General features: G+C 39.5%; 1 protein-coding gene across 6 annotated transcripts in view; it reads right to left on the bottom strand.

Moving 5' to 3' along the window:
* Nucleotides 1–21033, bottom strand: part of INPP4B (inositol polyphosphate-4-phosphatase type II B) — a 373198-nt gene that overhangs the window by 349629 nt on the left and 2536 nt on the right. For 3 of the 6 annotated variants that reach the window (XM_017820365.1, XM_017820366.1, XM_017820367.1), the window contains exons 3-6: nt 13305–13395; nt 12540–12577; nt 9924–9967; nt 6719–6815 (exon numbers count right to left, since the gene is read on the bottom strand). The gene's annotated coding sequence lies outside the window, so the exon portion shown is untranslated. Of the gene's footprint in view, nt 1–6718; nt 6816–9923; nt 9968–12539; nt 12578–13304; nt 13396–14081; nt 14128–20185; nt 20215–21033 lie in introns of those variants that run through there. The other 3 variants (XM_017820369.1, XM_017820370.1, XM_017820368.1) reach the window with 3 other exon arrangements.

Here is a 21033-nt window from a genome sequence, read left to right as displayed (position 1 = left end):
TTAAATAAGAGCAAAACCCAAGGCACTGCATTCTGCAGCTGTTCAACAAGACATTTAGATGTTTTCCAAAATAATTCTCCTCACTTTAAAATAAAGTTTCTTCAAAGTAGAAGATATAATGGGGACAGAAGAAGAACTACCAGACAGAAATTCTTTTCTTCACTAAAACTGTTTCAATAAACCATTTTTTATTAGCTTTGAGTACATGTGCTTCTTTAAAGTTACCCGGAGAAAAAAGATGGAAGTCAGAAGGAGTGCATGATATTAGAATAGAAGTTAAAGAAGTTAAAGAAGTACAACAAGCAATTCTTTCTGATTTAGTTAGTACCATTTTTCCCTTTGGGAGACTGTTTATCCCCAACCAAAACAACCCTGTCTCAGTTTACAAGAAATTCAAGACAAGCTGCTATAACAAACTGCCAATTGCAATTCAGTCGGGATTTCATCCCTCTCCAAAAAACAGCCATCATAAAATTTTTACATTAGAAAATACATCCTGTTACTGTACTTTAGGGTTTCATATTATTCCAGCTATTTCTTCCATTACCATCCCTCAGTGCACCCATTCTGCCTCAGCAGCCTGCAAGCGAAGCCTCTCTCTGAACATCTCCATGTTGTACTTAAAGTGTTTCCAGAGCAAAAATGATGTCATTCTGGGTCCTGTATGGAATCTGTAAAGTGTTTCTCCCTGCACAATCCCACCTTATGGCCATTATGCATACCTGTTCCTGCCCTTCCTTTAACATAGTAGGAGCCAGTTACAATGAAACTGGTACCATCTGAAGCCACCTTTCCACATCCTTGGAAGGTCACTGTATTCAAGAGACACATCTGACTTGTGTCTTCAGAGACATTCTTGGTACTCAGAAGGATTATGTGCACTCAGCAACATTTCCTAAGTGAAGGCTGCCAACTTTATCTCATTGTACAACTCAAAAAGGTGGGGCTGTAGGCACACATCTGCACCATCTGTGTGGGAATCCTACAAGCGCCACACAAAGATGGTCATGGCAGCAGCATCTGGCTTTGTAAAGGAGGGTTGCCAGGGAAGTGCTCAGTAGGGTTTTAGTTATCTGAATTGGAAGCAGGAAAACATGACTTTAGGCAACTGCAGATAAGTTGAATTCTATGGGTCATGTACTAAGAATTACTGGGAGAGTCCAAAAATAAATTTGATCCAGTAATACTCGAAAGTTTACAAACTGCCTCATAAATCTTTAATTTTTAGAGTCACTGTCTTCACTACACTCAAAAACATAAGAAGGATGAGAAGAAAGAGCGAGTTTTTGCTGCAGTCTCTGACCCCTTGAAATCTGTGGAGCAAAGTGCAAGTATTTCTTTCTCCCCTCTTCTGAGAAGGTCAGGCAAGGGAGGAAGGGGTATTCGTAGGGAGACTACATTCTCGCTCCAGCACCAGCTTTTCTAACAGCTAATGCATAATACAAAGTTTATCCTGACAAGTCATTTGAATATTGCTCTCTGAGAGCATGAAGTACTGCAGTTAAACCTACAGCACTGATAACATTGCTGTGTGCACTGGAGCCAATTCCCAACTGCCAGAAGCTCTTCCAGGAGGTGCTTCTTCAGAGTATTTGTAAACACCTACACACACCACTGAAGAGGATTACAGAGATTTATGAAAGGGGGAAAAATGCCTACAAAACCCAGCATTTTCTTATTAGATATGGTGGGGTTTTTTTCCTTCTGGGGTTTTCATTTCTGGATAGCAGAAATAGAAATATGGTAAACATATTTTCTTGATTAATTGACTCACACCTGCTGGCAGATAAACTCAGCTTATTTCATCCATCCACTCTATCACCTATGCTGATTAGTACAGCTATGTTCCACAGGATTTAAGGAAATTTCAATATATTTCCCTATTCTGAATTTTCATACTTCATGTTTTGCTGATAAAACAGCAACATGGGACGCTGATTAATAAGGAGTGTGTAATTCTCAGATGTATTTATTAAATCACTCTCCCACTATAACCTTTCGGCAGACACACAAATAGACAGAACAAGGGAAACTACATGTAACATTTCTAATAATAAAATAATCCAAATTAGTATTAATTAAAATGTTTATATATTAATACAGTGTTTGATCATGAAAGATAAGAAAAAATAAGTTGGAACAAAATTTTTAAAACCCAAAAATGTCATAAAAGTGAGCCTTCATATACAAAAACATAACCACATCACACAAAAATTTTTGTGGTGGTAAAAAAATTTATTCCATCTGTATGTTATTTGCCACTAAGCACTCTATCAACATCAGGTGATAATATCAAACTGCTGCAGGACTGTGACTTAGCTGCTATATGTTTACATCTACATTTACAGAACAAAAAGTTCTCTGTTGCATAAAGGAGCCCTCAGGATATTTTTCCTTCTCTCCTGCCACCAGAATTACAGACCCTTTGGACAGGATTATGAAAGGTTATCTTCTTTTTATGGACCTTGACCAGTACGTGGGTTTTGAAGGCCAAACTACCTTGCATGGAAAGTTGACAGAACTGGGAGAAAAAGAAACTCTTCTCTACTGAAATTCAAATAATGTGTTGTTTAAAGTCCTAGAAACAAATGATGACATAAGCAGCACTTGATTTGATTTAAATGGAAGATACGATACTATCCATGTATTTATAAAAATGCTCACACTCTCTTTTGATTTTATTCACTTATCTCACTTGCAGAGCTACACTAAAGGAAATTCATTTTTTTATGTCAGAGATACAAAAACAGCATCTTTGGTTTGTTATCACCAAGAACCATAGAAACATGACTCTCTCCCACCATAAAAACATCTACTTTGCCAATGTTAAATAATTTCTGGCTTGGTTCTCTGAGAATGTGATTACAAAACCAGCTCCTACTTCAGCAATAAATCCATCCTTGAAGTGTGATCGGTCACATCTGCTGAACTGTAGTGATAAAAGCAAGTTTTCTTCATGTCAGACTCTAGATCTGTAACAGGTAAGAGCACATGATCTGGAATTCAAGGGCAGAAGTCTGATATATTGTTAAATGAAATACTTAAGAGCAGCACCTGTAGGGAGCCAAGACCCCTGTGCTCCTGGTCTGTGTCAGTGGCACTGCAGGGGCTCAGCAGTGGAGGGTGTCACCCTCAGAAACTTTACATCTCTGGCTGTCCTTTGTTATCATGCAGAGGTTTATACACTTGAGACTTTGTTAATGAGGTATAAAGGCTACTTCTCCACACAGTCTCAGGACCAAAGTATGCTTATTTCCCTCTGATTTTATGTGTTCCTTTTCTGTGTGCCAGTCACAGCTGTTAATCAAACACAGCCGCTCCCGTATATGCAAAGAGGGGAACTAGGGCTCCGGGGTTATATATGCAGGCATTTTTGTAGCTTCTAAAAAAAAAGGCATGTAAGAACTTCACTTAACAAGCTAACAATTACAGCAGGGGACTGCAGGGCCTTCCTAAAATGATCCACAGAAGCAAGGGATAAGGGAGCCCTCTTCAGCAACAGGGAACTCTGGAGGGAGAGCAGCCATAGCAGCTCTTCCTTTAACAGCTTCTTAGCCTCCGAAATTCCCTTAATTAACAAACTGAAGAAGAATGAAAGAAGCTAGAGAGCTACAGCCAATCCTCCCACCCCTAAACACTAATCCCTTTATTCGCCTGTCAGTTGGATAGTCAGGTGAGACAAAATGTTTGCCAATATGTGTAAAGTCCATCTATACTCAGCAGAACTCTCACTGTCTTTGATGGGTTCTGGGTTAAGTTTTGACCACAAATCTCAGTATCTTGAGTTAGAATGATCAGAAACCAACCATACAAGTTGGAAAACACAATAATCAGGACAGCTCTTGACTTGCACTTGAGTCACCATGAGTTAGCCACTAATACCCTTACTCAAACAAAAAAGGAGCTTCAGTTCCTGTGCAAAATCATGGAAATAAATGTTTCTGCATGACACTCGAGGCCTTTCCTCCCATGCGTGTCCAGGCCAAACCAGCCCTTCTCTAAGTACTGGCCGGAGGAGATTGCCCTGGAGAATCAAACTTTATATCCTACAGGAAGGACAACAGCACAGTGATCTGGATGACCTTCCTTTCAGAAACCCTTCTTCTGGTAATGGAAATAGGGTATCACCCTGAGAAGGGAAAAAGAAACCTCCGTTTCATTGCCTCTACAGAGATGGTGCTATTTGCTGGTTTAATCACTAAACCATAAACACAGACACGGAACCATAAACACAGACACGGAACCATAAACATAAATATCTGCTGGAAATACTACTCAGGAGTTTCATTTTAGAAACTGTTGTTTGGCTGTGTTCAATTAAGTAGATTAAAATTACTTCTCAGTAGTCATTTCCCATTGCTTTCAAGGCCATCATCCCTCATTCAGGATCAGGGAAGTAGTAACTGCATTGATGGCAATGCTTTCACAGTTTATATGGCATAAAGAGTTTTCATATAAGGAAGGAAGGAATTATACATGAATAAGATAGTGAAGGCACAAGGGAAAGGAAAGAGAAAAGTGATTTAGCAGAGCATTTCAAATGTTTTAATAAATCATAAATTTACACTGAAATGTCTCTTCAGCAAGTTTCCCTTACAGTGATCACTGAATGACAATATATTCTTTGTGTGATGTGTATGTGAAAAGCTGGAATGTGCTGCTATGTTTGCATGGGATTTCTAAGGAAAAAATACTGACTGGAGCACAAATAATTTTTACTGTTGCAGCTCTTTTCACATTGTCTCTCTTAGATCAGCATATTGTAGAAAGCAAAAATGAAACGGTACAAATGTGCAATATAAACCGGAGATCTCGTTTAGAGCCCCTAAAAATATGAAATCTAGAAAAACCTGGGTTGTTATTATTTTGCAAATGGAACAACTTTATGCTCTACTGATTTTTTAATGCAGCAGATCTTGGAGAGAAGATGTAAGTTGATGCCATGCAGAGATGCAAGAAAATATTTTTTGAAGTGGAAGAATCAGATAAATCATGAATCACCAGTGTCACTGCTAAGTCTGCGCATGTTCTCCTTGCTATTTTTAGATCACTGACCACCATCCTACCATCCTTGCCCAAGGATTTTAAGCACTGTTTTCAAAGACTCATAAACAAATGAGACAATCAAACAGAAAGAAATCAGCATAATCACCACAGTACTTTCTGACTTTCTTTTCTGCTCTGAGCTGCAATTTTCCATTTAAAGCACTATTTCATCCCAAAATTTAGAGTTTTAAGCCAGAAACTATTTGTAGATTCAGTTACAAAACAAGAGATTGACGGATGGATATACAAATCAATAGGAATGGATATAAGTCATCAGGGATAAGCCAACTATCAAAGGTACTGAGAAATCCATCTAGTTTTGTTCCCACAGAAAAGATTCAACCACACCAAAGTCAGATATTGTAGTTAGTACATTTGATGTTGTTTTACAGATAACTCTCTTTGGAAGGTAGATTCTAAACAGTCTATCTTTATACATATTCCAGCTACATTTCAAGATTGTATTCCTATAGATTTAGATCTTAATGGTGTTCAATTCAACAAGATTCAAGAAAATGCATGCTAAGAAGAGCAAATACTTTAAAAAAAAATCCTTCCCCTTTAAAATGTGCTGCCATTGTACTACTGTAAGCATTGTGGGTCTGAGTCATCTGGACATAGCATCACTTTCTTAAACTTTCTGTAATAACCCAAGACAGAATAAAAACCTAAGAAAACTGTTTACAGTAGACAGCAAAACTAGCATTGTCTTTTCCCCTTCCTCCTCCCAATTTCTACTTTCTCACCCCAACTCATCAGATGTTTTATAACCACAGAATCATAATGATGCAGGTTAGAAGGGACCTCTGGAGGTCATTTGGTCCATTGCACTACCATCAACTTCTAAGTCAGATCCAGCTTCAAAACTAGACCAAATTACTGAGGGTCACTCTGATTCTGAATATCTTTAAGGATAGACATTCCACAACCTTCCTGAACAGCCTGATTCAATGATTGTTCAACCTCATTTTTTTCCTAGAGTCTGTCTGGAATTTTCCTTGCTGTAAGTTACACCTTTCTTGAGTCCAAACACTCTTTTAGTTCCCTTTAAGAGTGATTGAGGCAAAATCTGGGTACAACACAACCACTTCTGTTGCTTTAGACAATCATGGCTTTGCAATAGTCCTTGCTAATGGCATTCACAATTTCTTCCAGAATATATTTTTCAAGTTTGTACTCTTTGGGGATTTAAGTCACCTGAGACTTTGCTGTCACATAGACTTCATTATTGCATTCTGGCATCTTTGAGCAGCCTATTGCAAGACACATACCTGGTTGGCAGGGAAACAAATTTTCATTGCTAATACTGAGATCTACATCATTTAGCCAGAATTTTTTAGCAAAGAGAGGATTAAGATATCTTAATCAGTCTGAAGTCCCTGGAAAGAAGTTCTTGAAAAGTTAATGCCTCCCTCAGAGAAAGAGGAGAAAAAACACTGGTTGAAAGATGCCAAGTTATTTTCTGCATAAAGCTCATATAGCCCAAGGGAGAATATGGAATGGCAGCAGAAGAGAATGACTGTTTTTAAAAGAAAACATTGCTGAAGCAGTATTTCATATAACAGATTATAGCTAAAAGTGGGTAAGTATAGATCTCAGATGTTGCTGTGGCAGAGAAGCACTGAAAGAGCCAAGGAAAACTCGAAGAGACGTGGTGTATTGCTTCACTGACCTTTGTCACCCAGTTTACACAGCGGTAGGAATGACAGCTGAATGAGAGTTGTCCTTCACATTCTTCTTTTTTCCACTGAATGTTTGGTTGAGTGTTTCTGTAAGGGGGAAAAAATGGATTCTAGGTATTGACAGTTTGACATAACAGTTTAGACTAGCCACTGCACCTTGTAAACTAATTAGCCTGGAAGTGAAGAAACAAGCTCAAGAATGTGCTAAATGGAGCAATCATCCAGCAAAGTGAACAGGGAAAGAATTTTGCATTTACAGTAAAGGAATCATTAAAACATCCATCTGTCCAGTACATAAATGCAATAAAGGAGGCAAATTAAATACTATTTTTCTACATGTTTTGCTGTGTGATCAGAATAGAAACAAGAGAGCTTACAGGATGTAAGCTGTATTAGTCCCACTGCTTGCTTTATGGGGCACCATGCCTTTTGAGAGCTTCTAAAGCAATAAAAATAATACCGAGTCTCAACACCATAAGGCAATTTCTCTGGAGCCAGTGATACACTTCTACGAAAAAAAGAAGATTGCAGTGTGGCCTAACAGACCTGGAAATTGAGAAAAGTACTAGCAAAACTGATAGAAATAAAGTTTTAATGCTAGCAAGTCATTTACAAGCATGGAGAGATAGCTCCAGGTAGCCCACTCGTTGTTTGACTAATGAACTCAGACAGCTATTCTGCTCAAACACCAGCAGTCATACAAAATAAATTGCCAAATAACCAAAACAAACATAAAATGAATTCAACAACAGCAAGTGATGGCTTGTTTACTTCAGCGAGAAGGTAGAAAACACACTCAATAAAAAAGTAATCTGCACATGCAGACCTCTAACTGCAGCCAATATATCCTGGGCCAGCACTGAAAATGCTCAATTTCATAGTTATGAAGTAGTCGACAAGCTGATTAGTAGGAGACAAAGGTGGCATTTAAAAAAAAGAATGGCTTATTGATTTCTGATCAACCTCTCATCAGTGTTATCTCAAGCACTCTCAGCAAACAGACTTTTACGCTAGGGTAAGGCTCCGCTCTGCTAATGGGAAGGTCCTATCCCGTCAGGACCACGCAGGGGTGCTCTCCCCTCTGCTCCGTGCTGTGGACCAAAGCGCAGCGTGCAAGGACAACTGACAGGAGGATCTCTTCCAGTGCGCTCCCCTGACCCGCACTAAGGCAGTGCCTGTGCTGATGTGGATCTAAATGAGCTCCTGTTGCGCGGTACAGCTCCATCTACTGATGCGAGAATTCCCCAGGCAGCAGAGCGACTCTGCTGCCGGGGTTTAAGCAAACATTTCTGGTATCATTAGAAGGCATTCAAGGACAGGAGCACAAGGAGCAGGGGCATGCAAGGACATGATGTTAAGAAGCCTGAAAAACCGTGGCTCAGGTTTATACAAATGACAAAAGAGGTTGTTCAGAACTTCTTCAGAAGAAGCATGACACAAACTTCTGAATAGCCCTAACCAAAGGCAAAAATCCATCTGTTAGCACTCCTTCCAAGTCACACCAGGAATCAATTTGACCCCTAGGGAAAAGGGAGTATAATCAAATTACATTAAGGGAAAGGGCTTTCGTTAAGTAACACTTAACTATAGTTATATTATTTTCATTGTGTTACCGTATTTTTTTTATGTATGACTTATTTTTCATTCAGTGTTATTATGGTAATAGTCCCTAAGTTGTGTAAGATTTTATTAGCACTTTGTCTTATTTGATGGCTTTATTCCTGCACTTACTCAAGAGATTTCATAATTGCATTGTAATATTAGTAATATTAGTAATTAGTAATATATTCCTAGATGAACACTGGAGTAAGGCATTATAAAAATATAACTGAGGGAAAAGGAACCTAATTTATTTTTATACTTCAGAGGTGATTCTGCTTCCAGCAAATATCAAGAATATTATACCTCAGGACCTCCTATGGAAACACGGAAAGCTTTTTCAGTGGTCTGCTAAATCCCACATTTCAGTTTGATCTCAAGAGAGGAGGAACAACTTTCAACAATTTTGATTATGATGCTAAGGTCCACCAGTACCCCCAGGGAATGATATCCAGCTTCCCTGGGGAGCTACCTCAAACCCCCAAGTTTTCCTGTTAACTGAGGAAAAACTATTTGCACCCTCCTCTAACCCTCACTCTTGGACTAAGGCTCACATGCAGTGTCTGATGCGGGGAACTGCTATTTTGGCTCCATACGTTCAAGCTGTCACATACTAACTTCCCAGCAAAAACACCTGTGTCTTCAAACCTTCTGTGCTGAAGGCATCAGAGGAGAGTGGACTACTGTTTTTAGCAGCAACTCGCAAAAAAAAGCAGCCAGGTAGACGAACAAACCAAGATACTGCTGAAGGAACACAGCTGGCAAATGAAAGTTTACAGTCAGGCTTTTCTTCCTCAGGTGCAACAACACTGACACCTATATGTGGACACAGGGTAGAAGGACAAGACACCTGTACCTTGTTTTTGGCTATGCCAGTTCTTCCAACATCTTTCCTGAGCAGAGGTACAGCTAGACCCTGTGCTGAGAAACCCCAGATGAAAGAGTGGGAGTGGGAACACTCCTTCCCTTACAGGTACTTGGAGACATGTCCACAGAGCAGAGATTCGTTTACTCCCACAAGGCACTGTAAGTGCTCAAGCCCAGGCTCTCAAAGCCTTGAATTCTGTTTTCCATCATTCTTCAGGATTTTCTTCTCTTCTTTGAGAAACAATCATTCCAGTCTTGCATAAAAGATTTTCTCCTTCTTTCCCCTATGTAAATATTTTACCTTTCTACAAGAAATTAACTGCCTCCTTTGTACAGTTTACTTTTCAACTTCTTCACCTCTTGTCTTTCCTGCTCATGCACTCTGGCTTGACTGATTGGCATTTATTTTCCTACAGAGGTCTCCTGGTGATGACGCTGCTAAGCAGATGAGCCTCTTGGAAAACCCTTCCTAAGGTCATCTCCAGCAGATTAAACCATTTGGAATTTTTCCAGTTAAATCCTTGTCTCCTCTATAGCTCCTCTTTGCTCCTGATTTTGAACTACAATTCCACATTGGCCTTATTTTACCTGGGGAAGTCAGACAGCTCCCAGCTAGAACTTGGTTTCACAAACCAAACCTTTCAAGCCACACCTTTAAAAGGAAGATAAATTTTATTTTCTTTATGCAATCTTTCTCTGTAAGTTTAATTAGCAGCAAAGAGCAGTTACCTTAATACCATCAAGCTGAATAAACAGGTCGTTATAAGTTTCTCCTGGGAGAAAAAAAAAAAGACATGAGTATATCTTTCAGTAATGGAAATTTGTTTTTTAAATTTCACTGTGATTTCCAAGCCTTTATTCTCCATGTGACTCTTTCTGAGTTCAGCAAGAGCTGGCTGCTCCCTTAGGAATGGGAACTGGGGGCAGTAGGGGCTTCCCACTGGGGGTCTGGCAGGGCAGAGTCTGGCACAGCTGTGGGGGGGCTGGAGACCAGCCCAGCTGAGGTGTTGTTGGGGCAGAGGCTGCCCTTTCTATGAAACAGCCCATCTTGCTCAGTCATCCACTGCTCCTGTGCAGTCTGACAGTGCAGACAGACAAGCTGACTGATGGATACAGACAGACAGACAGTGGAGACAGACTGCCCTCAGCCCACCCAGCCATGCTCAGCACAGCCGGGCCTCCTGTGCCAGCTTATGTTTTGTTACAGTGTCTGTGGACAGGCTGCAGAGGAGGGGGAGAGAGAGGGAAAGACAAACATCTATTTCCACATGGGAAAATGAGTGTGGAGAATCCGCACTCCAAACTCAAACTGAGATGGGAAAAGGCTCAGCTTGACAAATGGAATGTCATCAGTGCTTCAGATGAACACATCCATCAGCAGAGGCATGTTTTTGTCAGTTGCTTGTACACCAGACTTTGGGGGAAAGCAAGGGGAACTGAAGAGACAGGTATGAAAATGTGTGGTGTTTCCATGGCTTTGAAGTTTTGGCAGCATGCAGGCACCTGCCTGCAGGATTGGCCACACCACTGACCAGCTTAAAAACCGTGGTACCTCTCATTTGGCAACTTTAAAATGCGCGACCAGCCCACTGGTGGTGTTTGGGACAACGTTATATTCCTACCAAACAGAGCTGCAATGGAAAACCATGGCTCTCCTGACCTGCTCCACTGCTCCTCAGCCACAGCGGGGAGGGATTGTGTGTAAGCACCGGTTCCCGGTGCAGCCACCGTCTGCTGCGTGGGAATGAGAGAAGTGGAGTGAACTGCAAAAGCTCACAGCTGCAGGGCTACCGGGAGCAGAGAGCATGCCACTAACTAACAAGTGGATACACTCTACTGCCTAATGTCTAAATTTGTTCCTCCTCAGACAGACAAGTACCTGCATTAAGTAAAAAGCTTAGTGAATACATTAAATAATGAAAATAGCGCACACATGATTTACAAGATTATTTACAACACATGGGGATGCGGCCTCATTATTTTAAGAAGCCAGTGGCTTTTCTGCTAAAAACTTTGAGGCTGTTACAATTTCTAATTCCCACACTACATCTGAGTTAAATTATCATGAGTCTCAAAAACTCATGAAATCAACTGGAGGAATTCATAGCATCAAAACTGTGCTTTACATGTCTAGACAAATCAGATTATCACCATGCCCTTCAGAAATATGCTATATATTCCAACCATATCAGATTTTACATAGCATTACCATTAGATGTGGTCTAACTTCAGTTGACAAATCAGAGGATAATGATCAGGATGGTAATTTATTTCAGTTTTAAGAAATTAATGATGTTTACATCAAGCAAGATAAGGTATTTGAGAATGGCATTAGATGGTTCTGAATAAAAAAGAAGTCTTCATTTTATGTTAAATGTATCTTTAAAAAGTATTTTCAGTATCATAAATAAGGTAAAATAAAAAACAAATTAAAGGAAAAGTTTTGATTGCATAGGGTTTGCTGCAGTGGAGTGTTTTGAGATTAAATGGAATTCCTACTAAGCTGAAAGCAATTAGGAGCACAAAATTCATAGTAAAGGTGCAGTCCCAGAATCTGCAAAATTACAAATTTGTCACATCAATAGAGAAGCCTGTAGACATTTTAGGAAAAAGTGGATCTAATCCTTCTTCCTGGAGATGGTATGAATTGTGCCAGTGATTAGCGTGAACAAGGCAGACCTTACTAAATAAAAGCAGATAGAAACTCAGGTTATCACTTGCTGCTTCCCTGTTTTGCATCTAAAGCCAGGCTGGTTGGATTCTTACTGTCTTCCTCAAAAGGCAAAGATGGTTTCATGGTTCTTAGTATAATCATCTGGGGCCTGTTGAGAAAGCAGGTTATTGCTATTGCTCCAGACCCAGAAGTGGGATTGTAGAGCTCACAAGAAACACATCCAGCTGAAACTGGGAAAGGCACAGCAGCTGCTCAGAACAAAGGAGAGGTTGTAACTGGCGTTCTGAGACCTGGATCACGCTCAATCATCCCAGACCAGGATCCAGTTGTATTAGTTACCGAAAGCTCCTGCCAGTAGGACTGTCTCATCATCTACAAAAATATGACGCACAAAGCCGTGCCAGAAGCATCACGTTAACAGATTCTCAGTTCCGTGCGAAAAACTAAGTTACAGAGGGCTTAAATATTATGCCAGTGGTTACACAAAAAGAGACCAGCATGCCCAAGTCCTGTGGGTAGTGAGCTCCTGCCCCACATTACCTAGCACACAGGGAGGACAATGCAAACCAACAGCTGGAATTGGAACATTTTACCCATGCAAGCTCTTAGGGACAAGGCAACGTGATCTGAAACTAGTAGTTCTCCCAAACTCTCTGCAATACTACACTCACCTGTGTTGGTCAATGCCATTCAGAGGATATTTTGTTGGCTGCAAGAACATGAAAAGAATTATGTTGCACATAAAAGGAGTTGTGCTATTATGCATGCCCTCAGCTTTGTCCTGTCTCAGTTTTAATTAATACTAGTCAATACTTTGCAAGGACAGGAGCAAGGCTGCTCTTCTTTTGAGGTCCTTCTTTCTGTAAATCTTTCCTGTCCCAGTTAAGCTAATCAACATTCTTACAACGCTTTTTCATATGGAACTGTCACTATTCTTTAAATGTGTTACTATCTACCAATAATTACCATTTTCTACAGCTTATAACACTTCTTTCTTTTTCATTAGCACTTCAAAATGTTCTCACGTTCTACAATATCTCATTAAACTGGAATCCTGATTATTTCTATTGTGCTAGCAAGTGTGTCACTGGCACTATAATGGTTATATTTTTCTATTTTAACTATCCAAATGAAGCAAAAATCAGTCTCATTTCATTCTTTCCAGACAAATACGAACTTCTTTTATTTAAGCATCTGTATTCGTATTATACAATCCCTATTTATATTTCCAATGCTACACTACTCTACTTAAATGAAACATCTTTTCATGGCATGTTGTCTACAATCTTGCTGTCAGGACATAAGCATGCATATTAAGGCCAAATTATGAACAAGACTTTGGTAATTTCCATTCATTTTGAAGCTCTTCTTAGCACTGGAGTGGCAAACACTCCCTGAGTAGGTTGTCAGTGCACCTATGTTCATGTAATACTCACTTGCTTTTTCCCTGCCGTGCAAAGTTGGTGCATTATTACTTTGTGATGGCTGGAAATGTTCACTGTGAAGCAAGCCATGCCCAAGGACATCCTGGAAAAGCAAAAAATGGAAGGAGTAATCCAGTTCTTGAACACTGCCAATGTAAATATGAGCCAAGAGAGAAGAGATAACAAATAGATTATTAAGGCCAGTAAAAAAAGGAATGATGACAGAAAGACAACTGGATCTTTTCTGTGGGTATCACATCAAGAAGTCATATGACAAAGAGTCACAAAAAGAAAATCAGGTGGTTTTTCAGATATTTATAAGGGTATGTGAGAGGGAGCTTCATGAGGAAAAGTGTTAAGGTTTACAGATGTAGATTTTCAAAAGCATCTAAGTAATTTTAGAACATGCACCCTATTGGCTTTTAGTAAGGCTGATACCCACAAAGCACTTTGAAAGTGCAGGTGTAATTTCTTTTCCTCCTGATCCACTTTTAAAATACAGATAAGCTACAATCTAAACAAAAATAAATTGCTCTACTAAATAATGTCAAGCATAATTGTCTGAGAGTCCCAGGTGCTGTAAAATCATTATGTGGCCTTTGGTGAATGATTTAGACTGTCTGCAGTGATGTCTACTTCATAAGCAAGTTGTGGGCCACAATTAATCTTTTGCAAGGGTTCTATGAGAGTAGGGGAAACCAACTTTAAATGACCAAGCACTAAAGGCCTTTTACTTTCCAAAGCATTAGTATTTGAGGAGTATTGGTAGGAAGCAGGACTTGAAAGTACCCAATAGAGGCCAGGCATGTCTGGTTTGGGAACACTGCTCGAGCACAGGTGTGTCACCTGCCTTAAGGATTCTCTTCTCATGGTGGGGTGCAGGACAAGATCTCCATTGGTCATGGTTTGCTTTTGAAGGGGGCCTGTCTAATACAGATAGGAAACAAAAATTTCAGTGGTCTGTGCAATCAGCCATTGCCCTCAGAGACAAAGGGGTTTTGGCAATTTATTCCAATCTCTCTTGATCTACTCTGAGAGGCAGATTCTCCTCCTGCACTAGGAGAAATACAGATGTGCAGCAGGTAAATAGTAGCAGCCAACCCAGGAACTGAACACAAGTTTAGGGAGCTGTTACTCTGACAGTGATAACAAGCTGTGCAAAGAACCACACGAGACAAAAATCCTATGTCAGAACTGAAGTTTTGGCTGGTGAGCAGCTGGAGTGGAAGGTGACCGACCTAAAGTGTGACAAGTACCTTTTAGCCCTGCCCAGGGGACCAGCCCAAGCCAGATCTTAGCTGAAAAACTGGAATGGCAATTCTTTTAATCACAAAGAACACTCCACATATTTGTTAGGCGTCTGATTTGCATTAAGCTAAATGAGCATTAACAAACCGAGAGCAATTTATAGCCACTTAAATAAAAATTAATTTTCTTCTCTGCTATCCACATTTTCCTACTGTAGTTTATGACACTGTAAACCATCTGTGGTCCTTTCATTGCTTTAAATCTTTCTAGGAAAATAAGGATACCCAAACATATGGAACAACTACACAAAAAAACTGTCTGCTTTTTATTTGGGTAAGTTCCATATAAAGTATATATCAAGTTCTATGCCAGTATAAACCAGGTAATTCTTAAAAAGATGGGGCTGGATTTGTCTCACTTTTTAAAATGTTTTGGGCCATCACTGGTGAGTTTTCATTTTTAATATTGTAGATAATAGGCAGTAGAGAATTTTGTCTTCAATAAAGAAAAATAATTATTTTTCTAGATATATTTATGCTTTGCATGAAATTAACTTTTACTTCAAATAGGTCCTCTCCCAGAAGAATGAGATCATTGAAATCAGGACAGAAAAGTCCCTGACACATGATTCAACATAAATAAACTCCATAAGGTCAGTATATTTGTATAATCATGTTATTTATAACACTGAACATTTGCTTCTACGCTGTACTGCTCAAAGCATGTTCTTTCCAACAAATTTCAGTGCATAGAGAGCATCAGAAAAAGACTGTACTTCCCTCTGATTAAAAGAAATCTGATATTGAAACTGGAACTGATTGAGCCTGTGCCCAACTGTTCAGAGAAGCAATTATTTTACACATTAACCTAAGCTCCCCTCAGCAGCTACTGTAAGTGAAGAACATGTCAGATCATGGTTTCAGATGAAGACAAAATACCACCACTACTGAATTATCACAGGCTCCATCTGTGCTGAAATTTAAAATGGAATCCAAATAGAAATACGTTTACACAATTTCACATTTCAAAGTATACCTTTGACCCTGCATTGCTCTCCTGTACCTCATAATTGTCATGGATCTTAAGTAAGCTTTTGGTACAGAAAATTTTCTTAGTGATCCAAACCAAAGAATTCAGCTATTCAAACCAAAAAATGGTTTCAATTGCGTTTGTTGTTATGCATTTGAGTTGGTGCATGTAATACCACACAAAGGGTCAAAATACGGACAGGATGGCTTATTCTTGAAGATTATCACAGATTCTAAACCAAAATATTCTGAATTAAGATATATTGCTTTGTTGCTAAGAATTCTTCAGGGGATTTGAATATTGGAGCTGAATTAAAAAAGCAAAAACCCCACACTCTAATAGGTAAATGAAATTGCAGCTGTGCAAACTCTTCAAAACAACCACTAAACTGCATTGACATTTCTGGCAGAAGATAGAAACTAATTGTACATTCCGATTACCAGTGTGACTACCCTGTGTCTTAGGGCTAAATTAGTCCTTGTGATCTGCTCACTTAAGTGTGAAATCCTCATGGATGTCTGTACAAGACCAACATAATTCACTTCTTATGCCAGCCCTGATTTTGGAGGATATATGCTAGTGGGCCTGCATCTGACTTCTGTTTCATTAAACATGCTTGCATATTTGCCTAAAATACTCTTTATTTTCCTTCCCTCATTATTGTCCAGAGCTACAGCGTTCCTCATTCCACAGGACTTCATTGCTAGGTGAACTTACTCAGTTCACACAATGTGTATGATCTCTCTAGTGTTTCAGGATGTCTTGACCTGGAAGTCAGACACCTTTGCAGACATCCCTGCTCGGGCTGGACCTAAGCTGGATATCTCCATCAGGCAGTGTAGGTTAGATGCAGTCAGAAGGATGACTGAGGATGAAAGGAACTCCTGTCAGAAGTTTTCAACACAGAGTGTTTAATGAATAAGTCAGAGTATCGTGAACATAACCAAGGAAATACTGGGTTGGGACTTATTAGCTGGGACACTCTTTTAAAAATGAAACATGAATAAATCAAACAATTACTTGCTTCAGAACTGTAAGCAAACAGCTGCTGGGAAAGAGTCAAGAGTCAGAAGGGAGTTAGTGGTGAAACTGCAGACCTCTGAAGTTTGCCTTAAGGTCCAAGCAGCATATTTTTAAACAGAGACCAAAAAAGAAAAAAATATGCTAAGAGAAACTTGTGAATGATGTACAACTGACAAATTCATTTGGGATTTTTGATGGCTTAAGTGGAAGAAGAAAAATCATGGGTATGACCTGGAACAAAATGCTCAGACCCTGGGAAAACCAATGCTTAATCTTTGGCAAAATAATTAGAACAAATGAAGTCATACAGTCCATGAAACAGATGAAGCCCGACCAGTGGTAGTACCAGCACTATGGAAGTAAGAGAAAATCTAGACTCTATGTATGCTACCAAAAAAAAATTCCAAAAAAACCCAACAAAAAAACCTCTCATACAACAAAGGCCCCCCAAAAAACTAAGAGAAGCACCAAGACCTCAGAGTTTAAAAATGGATATTGCATGGTGCATAGATCTTATCTGCTTCAGCAAACGCAAGGCAAAACAAGACAGAAGATAAGATTCAAGACACAGTAGATTATTTCACTCAGGATGAGGCTGCACACATCAGTGGAGCAGAAAAGTCTCAGGCAATGATGACCAGTTGAGCATTACAAGCGTCCCACTGAAAATAATGAGATTTCTTTTGTTCCACATTATCAGGTATATACTGAAACATTTTTTAGTTCAGGGCAAGGGATTCCATACAAGCCAAAATGCTGGGTTAGTGAAAGAAGTGTTATAAATGTAAGGTAACCACTAAAAAAAGGTGCATAGGGGTGCTGGATTCCTCACAGGATACACACTCATTTTAATACTGGAAAATCCCCAGGCTCTACTAAGGTGAAGCACCTCTTTTAAGATACACATCAATCAAGCCATGGGCATGTCTATCAGGGATAAATTTTTTGTTCTGTGAAACTTTACTTTCTACTTTATTTTTTTCGTTTCCCCTTATATTTTTGGACTTGTTTTTAATGATAATATGCATTTGGTCCTCAGTTATTCCTTCAAATGTCATCCATAAAACATATAACCAGGAGATCTGACAGCATCTTTGATATCTGGTCTTGGACAAATGACATCCTTTTATGGTATCCTTTACAATACACATAGATAATATATGAGGAAGGAGACAGCAGAAATGGATAAGTTCGAAAGGTGATTTGCACTCCTCATACAAAGAAATGGCAATAAAAATAGGAGATTTATGATACAATTTACTCCTTCATTAAGCAGCAGACATTGTATGTGTCAGCCAACGGCTGTGGATTTCAGTATGGGTTCTGCCTAGTGCCTCATTAAAAACTGATAAAAGAAACAGCAGTCTAACTTAAGCTAAATCTGCTGCTTTTCCAAATGAAGTATGCTGTCACATTTTTACAAATTAGAATATGTATCCATGTCTATTTGGATGCATGTGCAACTAACCAACATACCACTAAAATGTTAGAAATATCACACTGTGAAAAACCCGTTAAGCCAGTTGTGCGCGTTATGCAGTGAAGTACAATGCTTGATATTTTCTTCACCTCCTGAATCTCTTCTTTCTTGAGAAAGGTGTGATATTTGACGCATCTTTTGGGGAGGATTCACTGAAGTATGCATTGTTCTCTGTCCTAGCCTCACAGCTGACTTCCACAGTCCATATTCTGTCTAATTTCTGAGTCACAGACGACCTTGCAGGCAATCAACTTTTATTACTTTCTGTCAGATAGCAGGGTTGATGTATAACTCTATTTCTATAAACAGGCTATTTCCTCAGCAGGTATCTGCATTTTATCAAATGTATCACTTATCAAATGAACCTCTTCATATAGACCCACTTTTCTTGGTTTAAGAGCAGTTTGTACTTGAAAGAGATGATCACCATTACAAGTTTTTTCCTGAAAATAGTATGTATCATTGCACATAAATTCCTACACAATGCCACATTTTCATATGAACACACTCAAGTTGCATTTGTATTGCAAATGTATGCATGCAAAATAAGCATTTGCACAAGTAAAATAAATAAAGGATTGCATAAATTCGAGTTTGGCATAACTTAGTCTGATTTTCTACATTTAAACATCCAGCCTTACACATCCCAGACATAAAGCAGTTTATGTCAACTTTAAAATCTGGGACATTTACCACGAACATTTTGTGCAGTGCAAGATAAAAAGAAGAGATATGGAGCCACCAGAAGTTCACTTCTTAGACTGTCAGGGCTTTGAAAAGTTATGCACATCTCACTGGTGAAACATTAAGCTGTTGGCATATGCATTGCCTCTGGGTAGTTGCTGTGAATGTTTGGGCACCTTCTTGACCTCTGTGGGATTTCACTGATATAATTCTAAATTTCACAAAGGCATAAGTGAAGAACGACCAAAGAGAGTTTAATACACAGCTAGGTTTCCAATTGCTCAAATATTAAACTAAGCATCATTGTTTTGCTATGGGTAGTACATTCACTTTCTTTAGGGTGTGCAGTGAGACAGACACCAGTGAGAATGGTATATTTGGTAACAAGTAAATTGGTTCGTGCATGTAATGGAGATCTGAGAGAAAGACGGTGTGCAAAGATTTGCCAGTTATCCTCTTGAGTAAAAGGATGAAATACAAAACACACCCATCACAGTGGACAAGCTGAACCCCTTACTGAGACAGAGGACTTAGTGAAGAAGGCAGATATATCTGGCAAAGAAGCCTGAAGCTAGACACAGTATTTCAGTCAAAATAAATCTGAGCCACAGAGATGCTAAACCACAGAGATGCTTCTTACTCCTGGAAATTTTCAGTGGCAGATCCAGTCTATCCATTTATCTCATGTGGATATGCTTGCCTTTTAAGGCATCACCTTTCTGGCCTTACAATCCCCACTGTAGGTCTTTTAAGGCCCGTTTCTCCTTAAACTTTTCGATGTCTCAGCCTAACGCTGTGGCAGATTATTGCCACAAAAATGCTGAGGAGCAACCTAGATCTCCCACCATGGCTGGACTGCAGCCTTTAATCACAGCTGTTAATAGTCACTTACTTGTCTGAAGCTCCTCCCTTTCAAGGCAATTACTGCACAGGTCTTGAATACCAAATGCAATCTCTGCAATATCTTTCTGTTGCAACTGAGAAAACCCAATACAGATTTAGTAATAAAGCCACGTTCAGTCAGAGGTTGCTCCTTGACATGGCAAATATATTTATATTATATATGCAAAACTGAATCATGGCAGATTGTATCTGCAGGAGGCAAAACAGCTACGTCAAATCAAAGCTTCTCTCCTCAAAAAGAAACAATTGCATCATGATGAGAGGTTTCAGTAAGACACTGGGGCCACATGCTGCGCTGTCTTGATTTTTGGATAAATAAACCTGTGCCCTGTTGTTTATCAGACGAATAAACCTTTGGGACATGTGACAGTGTACAACTAGAACACGATGATTCAACATTCAGGCATTTTTAATCAACACTCCAAAAGGAAAACACTTAATTAATACCTAGCAAACATTATCTAATTGAACCTTACAGTGCTCTCAAATGCCTGGCTACTACTCTTAACACTCAACAGATACCAACCTGCAGTTAAATAAGCTGTTTGCAGCCACCCATGGAGTTGATATCAAGGCCATGATCAGCGCTCAGGAGCTCCTGACTCACGGGCAGTTTCATGTTACGGTGGAACTGTTCCAACCCAACCTGTGACTGAGAAGGGAAGGCAGCTCCTCATCTCCCTCGGCCTCCCGGTGCCTGTCTTGCGCCAGATTTAGCAGTGATGCAACCACACAGCCAAGCCACATGTCCTGGAACCTCCTGCAGGTGTGTGGGATCCTGCCACTCAGGGAGACTGAACTCACCACCGTACATCCAGTGTGGATACCTCTACACCAGCAGGAAGTCCAGCACGTTAGACGGGTTCATGTGGGTGGCACAAGGAGCGGGCAGATGTTGCACCCAGAGCCTCACCAGCCTTTAGGACAGCCCCCTTACCTACAAAACGTTCTGCTAGAAAGCATTCATCTCGTGCATAAGGACAAAAACGCCTGTAGGCTGATAGGACATCTTTAATCCAGAATTCTTAGTAAAAAGTTTCCTTTTTGCCTTACTGTCTTTAAGACTCTTGAGTTATTATGGAGATGCCACCGTGATAAACCTTCTGCTGCTATTTGTGCTGTTTCACAGTAAGAGTAGTTATTATTTAACAGTAACTTTTGCTCTTGATGAAACATGAGGGGGTTTTTTTCTTACTTTTTCAGAGAAAATATTTGAAGATACATTTTATTCACTAAAGAATTCATTTATTTTTCATTTTGTCACAAGTTAGTGATATATTTAGATTTCACTGTAAAGAGAGGAACAGTCAAAGCTCCAAAATTTAGCTAGTAATTAGAGATTGGTAATTGCATATCTAATAGTAAGGTTGTGAT

Source organism: Lepidothrix coronata, unplaced genomic scaffold, assembly GCF_001604755.1.
Source record: "Lepidothrix coronata isolate B3197 unplaced genomic scaffold, Lepidothrix_coronata-1.0 Scaffold82, whole genome shotgun sequence".
In the NCBI taxonomy this organism is placed as follows: Eukaryota; Metazoa; Chordata; class Aves; order Passeriformes; family Pipridae; genus Lepidothrix; species Lepidothrix coronata.
This window is presented reverse-complemented; position numbering and strand designations above follow the sequence as displayed.